The sequence below is a fragment of the Oryzias melastigma genome, linkage group LG13 (genome assembly GCF_002922805.2).
Source record: "Oryzias melastigma strain HK-1 linkage group LG13, ASM292280v2, whole genome shotgun sequence".
Classification (NCBI taxonomy): Eukaryota; Metazoa; Chordata; class Actinopteri; order Beloniformes; family Adrianichthyidae; genus Oryzias; species Oryzias melastigma.
In genome coordinates this window covers 27,567,828-27,573,925 of record NC_050524.1, presented here as the reverse complement: position 1 = coordinate 27,573,925, position 6,098 = coordinate 27,567,828, and positions in this window count along the sequence as shown.

Here is a 6,098-nt window from a genome sequence, read left to right as displayed (position 1 = left end):
CACAACTTTGTGTTTGGATGTGTGTGAGAACAGCTCAAGGCTGCTAGGATGTTGTAATACGTTTAGCCACCAAGGGAAATAAAGAGCTAATACTCTAGGCTAAATTGAAAACAGCTTTTCCATTTGTACTTTTTTTTTTATTCAGACCAGTGATGAAACCACAAACGTACATGATCCCACATAGTTTGCGCTCCAAGAAAGATCCAGCTTTTTTTCTTTGATGAATGCAACATCTCTTTCAGTGTGATTTTCTAAAGCAACACAGGCGATTTTTAGGTAAACAGATCTCAATTTTTGAGAAATGCATTTGTCTTTTTCCTCACCAACAACAGTTAAGCCCAAGAACACGAGTTAGAAAGCAAATGGCAGGTCAAGATACATGAGTTAGTGGCCAAGTGCTCAGGCTCATGATAATTCCACTGCAGGTTATGTAAGTAGGGAGCATAGTTATTTCTAGGAAGTTTTTTTACAATGCAGATTGGGAGTAGCAATGCATCGAAGCTCACAGTAATCACAGATTGGCCTATATGCCAAGGGAGTGCAATCACTGCCAGAATCCTTCCAGCATTGTAAACCCTGATACAAAACACAACAACATTCAGCAGCCACACCAAAAGGCCCATGCTAATAATGGCTTAGGGCGTGCACCAAGGGAGCATAGTCACCCTTTTGCATAAAGAGCAAGTACATTCTACCCATCAATTGGTGTGTGGCATGGAAACATTTCTGATCATAGGGAAAAAGAGAATAGAAGAAAATTACCAGGAGACAATTACAGAATATCAGAATTGAAAGGTATAAGAACATGGAAGATGCAAGTGATATTTGTTTTGTTTGTAAACTCAGTTACAGAGAAGGGATTATTGAGGAGTTGCATCAGATCTTTAAATGGTAAATGACGTATACTTGTATAGCCCTTTTCTACCTTCCTTAAAGGCCCAAAGAGCCTCACGGTCACAGACCCATTCACACACTGATGGCGGTTCTGCTGCTGAACACTGGTGCCAACCTTCCACCAAAGGCACTTTGGGGTTCAATGTCCAAGAACACTTTCACACATGCACTCGGGAGTTGACTGCCCTACAGCTGCACCATGGCTGCTTTAAACCAGGGGCGCCCAAATCCAGACCTCAAGGGCCGGCCTCCTGCTGGCTTTCAAGAAACCCTGCCTTGTCTGATGCCAACTACCTGGATCAGGTGTGTTCAGCCAATAAGGATCTTCAATGACTAGTTGGTTGGAAAACATGCAGGGCACTGGTGCTCGAGGCCTTGAATTGGACATCCCTGAATTAAACTAGTCACACAGATGCTCACATCAGTCCACAAAGGGCTCAAAAGTAAAAAAAAAGACATCTGAAAATCCTTACTTTTACTGATAAACTGATCTCAGAGCAGAGGATAATGTAAAGATACAGATTATTGAGTCCAAAGGGCCAAACCTTGGTTTGGGGGGTTGTCAAATTTGTACCAGTAGTTGGAAATACTGTGACCACATAAACTAATAAACACATCCCAAATATAAATAAATCTATTACAATCAAATGCTGCTATGATTTGATCCTATGCTTTAAAAAAATAATTTAATGAACTGGTGACAATCAACTTTACCCTTTTTTTTCTCATAAAACCATAAAGCAAACTTTAACTGAAATTTGCCGGACTATCTCTACTAACATTTAAAATAATTTAAAAACAGACATCAATAGTTTTGAATTTCCTTCTTTCCCTCGTGCATTTATTATGCATCAGATGAAGCTCTGTTTCAATATCCCAGAGGCTCTGCGTACTGAAATCACCTCTTCCTTTCTAGCTAGCCAGGGACAAATGACGCAGTTTAGGAATCCCCTGGGGTTGTGAATGACATATATGACAGCCCTGCAGGGTCTTGTGACACTGTGGTGTGTGTGTCATGCAACAAAATGATGGAAATTACAATAATCAGGAAAATTGTCAGGATTGCACATGTGCTGCTGCTAAGACTCCATCTATAAAGCCACAGGGAGGTTTCATTGTGGAGGTGAGTCTTTGTTACTATTTTGGCAGCCCAGACTTGACGCATATCAATCTGGAATTTTTTTTTTTTTTTTTCAACTGGGAGTAATACAACTTACCTAGTGGTTCTGACTCTGTTTCTCCACATTGTCTTATTGAGTTTGTGTGAAATCATGAAAATTCATAATACTGTACAACGCATGGCTTATCATCATCCAAAGATATGTGTGAGAACTGTATAGGTAGTGCTTCGTCCAGTGACGTTTCATCAAACTACTTAACGTTAACTAACTTCTTAGTTTGAGATCATGCAGGCAGACACAGATCCAGATCGCCTGGATTGCAGTGCATGTTGGGTAGTTTTGACTCAGACATCACTTGTTAATCATAATGAAAATATCCCAAGAAAGAGGCGGATGCATGGCGCCTACTCAGGCGGGTGTAGCTGGAAATCTGGCCCTGCGCTGGCTGCAAGCTGCCTTGATGACTACAAGACAATGCATTGTGGGAAATGGTGTCCTGACAGTTTTGTACGTCGACGTGATGTTGATCAGAAATGACTGACGCTGAATGAAGAAAATCTGCACACTCTTTCTGGAAAGTATTGAATCACTGATGTAAAAATAAAAAAGATTTCAAATAATCAGTGGTTATTGTGTTTTTGGTGCCTTTAAAAGTTAATCTGAATTTCAATTTTATTTATTTCTCTGGGACACTGGACATTAAAATAACCCAACAGCGATTTTTCATGTGTTGTCCACTGACAGATGTTAAAAAATGATTATAAAAAATACAATAGTAACGTTTATACCAAGGAGGAGAAGCATATTAAAATTCAATGGAATGTTAAGGGCAACCCCGACTTCCTGTTCGGTTTCAGTCCTGCTATTTGCCTTTATCTCAGGCGCCGTTCCCCGCCTGCAGCCGCCTGGTTTTGCCAACGATCCAGGCGAGGCGCAAGTCATCTCAAAAACACCTGGTAGCTTCACTGCTGCAAATAGCGTTAGCTTTAGCAACCAGAAACCTGTGCATTATCAACTCGTTTCTCGCTTTTTACTCCAAACTAGAACAAAGAGAGTAATAGATGGAGGAAAAGAAGGAGTTAAAATTACAGGTGATCAAATCATTTCAGCGATAAACAGCAGACGAAAACTTCAAGCATCTCTGCTGCTGACTGACCGAGTGAGACATGTCTAGATCCGGCCTTAGTTCTTTATAGTGAGGAATGAACAGTATAATACACTTCAACGCTCAAAAGGCTGTTTTTTCATGGTATGGCCCCTTTAAAGTATAGTCTAATGATGAAATAGTAATAATAAAAGAGCTCCTTAAGAATTGAGTGTGAAGGTATGAATGTTAAGACTTCAGAAATGCAGATGCGGCTTTACAGGTAATTATATCCTGCCCTCCAGATCATTTTATTTTTTTGTTATTAATGGCTGGATGTTATCTTATGTGACCTAAGGTGTGTTTTGGATTTTGGCCCCCTGTGCGGTTGAGTTTGACACCCCTGCTATATACTGACCGGCATCAATCAATTAAAAAATTATCATTTATTAATTTTGCACTATATAATACTTTTAAATGCATGAATTATGAAGAAAATCATGCAGTCTGCAAACATTACGCATTGATCCCACACTCCAGTTTGTTCATAATTTAGATTGTCTGTCATTTTTAAAGTGATTCAACTGGAACTGTGTTAGAGCTAGTTAAACCTCATTAATGACTGAGTTTTACCACAAGCAGAGGGTATTTTTCTCAATAAGAACTGCTTCAATTATGTTTATGATCTAATGCATTAAAGTATTAAGTAAGATTTCATAAAACATTAATTAAGGCATGAAGATTTTTCAAAGCACAAAACACAGGTTTTTTTTTTGCTTCTTCAAATACACAAGTATAAAGAGAAGCTCAACATATACTATTTAGTTTTAATAAATCACTCAAACACATAACATGGCTGACACTCAACTGACAGTGAGCAATATGAATAAATAAATTCTGGCATTGTGGCTCTATTCCCAAGTGTAATGTGTTAATAACGCACACAAGCTGGCATTCTGACTCCATCCATGGGAACAGCACATAAATCTTTCCTAATAACAGCGGTGGCATTTCAGCAACAATGGGGATTACACACAACCTCTGTTGAGTGGTCTTGCTGTGCGAACACACACTGAAGGACACACACACACACACACTCAATCTGTTGAATGTCCCTCAAGTTAGAGCTGAGAATATGAGAAGAAAAGGACAGAGAGACAAAGGTCCACAACACAACTTCAAATAGGAGAAAATGCCGTTCCACAAATCTGAAAATACAAGAAGAAAAATCAGACGAAAAGGGAAGCTTTATTTTGGAGAATTAAGTATTATCTCTCTTATACCATGGTCACTTACGAAAGAAATACATATTTCATTGATTTTAGTGGTTTATTCTTTTTTCGGTTTAGATAGTTTTTCACAAATCGGTGTTGAGGCAGCACTGACCTCGACCGCAACAGCAAAGGACAGTGACATAAATACTGGTTGTCACGAAAGGTTAAATGAAGCATCAGTTCAGAGAGAAAGTTCACTTCTTAACCCTTGTTTTTGTCTAGACGATGTAGAAAAAAACGTATTTTAAAGAAACCAGCGCAGTGATACACAACATTTGGGCTATGTGATCGGAACTTCATTTTTAGGTGTGCATTATCACTGTGGATTATCACTTTAAACTCCACACCTAGCAGCCAATCAGAACAAAGTATTCCACCGGATCACGAATACGATAAAATATTTCAGCAGCAGCAGCTGAAACTTTATCAGTAAGAATAAATACATTAAAAAAGTTAAATAAAAAACAAATCAATATGTCTTATTAAATATATGCTGAAAGGAAATTGAGTCCAAAGCTACCTCAACAAATGTCAGATTTTTTTTCTAAATATTTTTTTCAATCGAAGGAAAGGTAAAAACATAACAGAAAAAACAATACCAGATCAGATTTTTATGATTTTTGTAAAAAAAAAAAAGTTTTCTCTTAAGATGTAAACAAACATTTCTAATTGTGAAGTGGATTTTGATCTTAGAGATATTAATTCATTGCTTATTAAAACGTTTTTTTTTGTTACAGAATTTCTAGTTTTTGTAGAAGAACAAAAATCCAGCGATGCCTTGACATGAAGAAATCATCTAAGATAGGGGTGTCTAACTCAACCATACGAGGGACCAAAATCCAAAACACACTTTAGGTCATGGGCAGGACAGCATAAACATTTGTTAAACACGGTAAAACTACATTTTTAAAACTTTAAAAACATAACTTTTTCACATAACTATGATTTAAAAACAAGCAGGAATATTATTCCAGAATAAATCAACTTAAACCATAAATAACTTTCAGTATTTTACCCTCCATAAAAATACATTTTGTCAAAATTATACAAGTTAGTAATAAGCCCAAGATACTATTGGGCCATTAATAACAATAAGATGATCTGGAGGGCCGGATCCGGCCCCTAGGCCTTGACTTTGACACTAAGACATACTGTGTGTTAACCCTTTAAAGCGAGATATGTCATCGTCAACACCTAAAAAACAGCCCTTTGACACACCGTTACCCCATTGTTCACACAATCTCTGTGAATCTCTTCGTTTCGGCTTTAAACCAATAACCAATAACCTGCATTTTAAATGTTCTAAAGAAGAAGCTGAAGCTGACACACAATAAAAAGACCACCAGATGTGCATGTTTTGCATGTACCTTTGGATACTTACTTTAAGGTCTTCAGACAGTTGGGTGCCCCTAATGTAAAAGGCTCATGGGAAATGTTTTTCCTCTCCAGCATTTGCCCTTGTGGGTAACAGCTCTTCAGTGAACAGAGAGAAGCAGATGGAAGTTCATTGTCACTATGAGCTGCTAGTAATTCAGCTAAAGCACTTTGCCATCAAATCATACCTTATTAGAGAACGGAGTGAGACAGAACTGAGAAACGACCAGCTTCAAAGGTACTAAGGCTGACAAATGCTCTGATTTTACTGAGGCGACTAATGCATCCCAGCATCCAGCTGTGCAAGTGAAACTAAAAATGTATTCATTTTTGTCTTTAAAGGCCCACTCA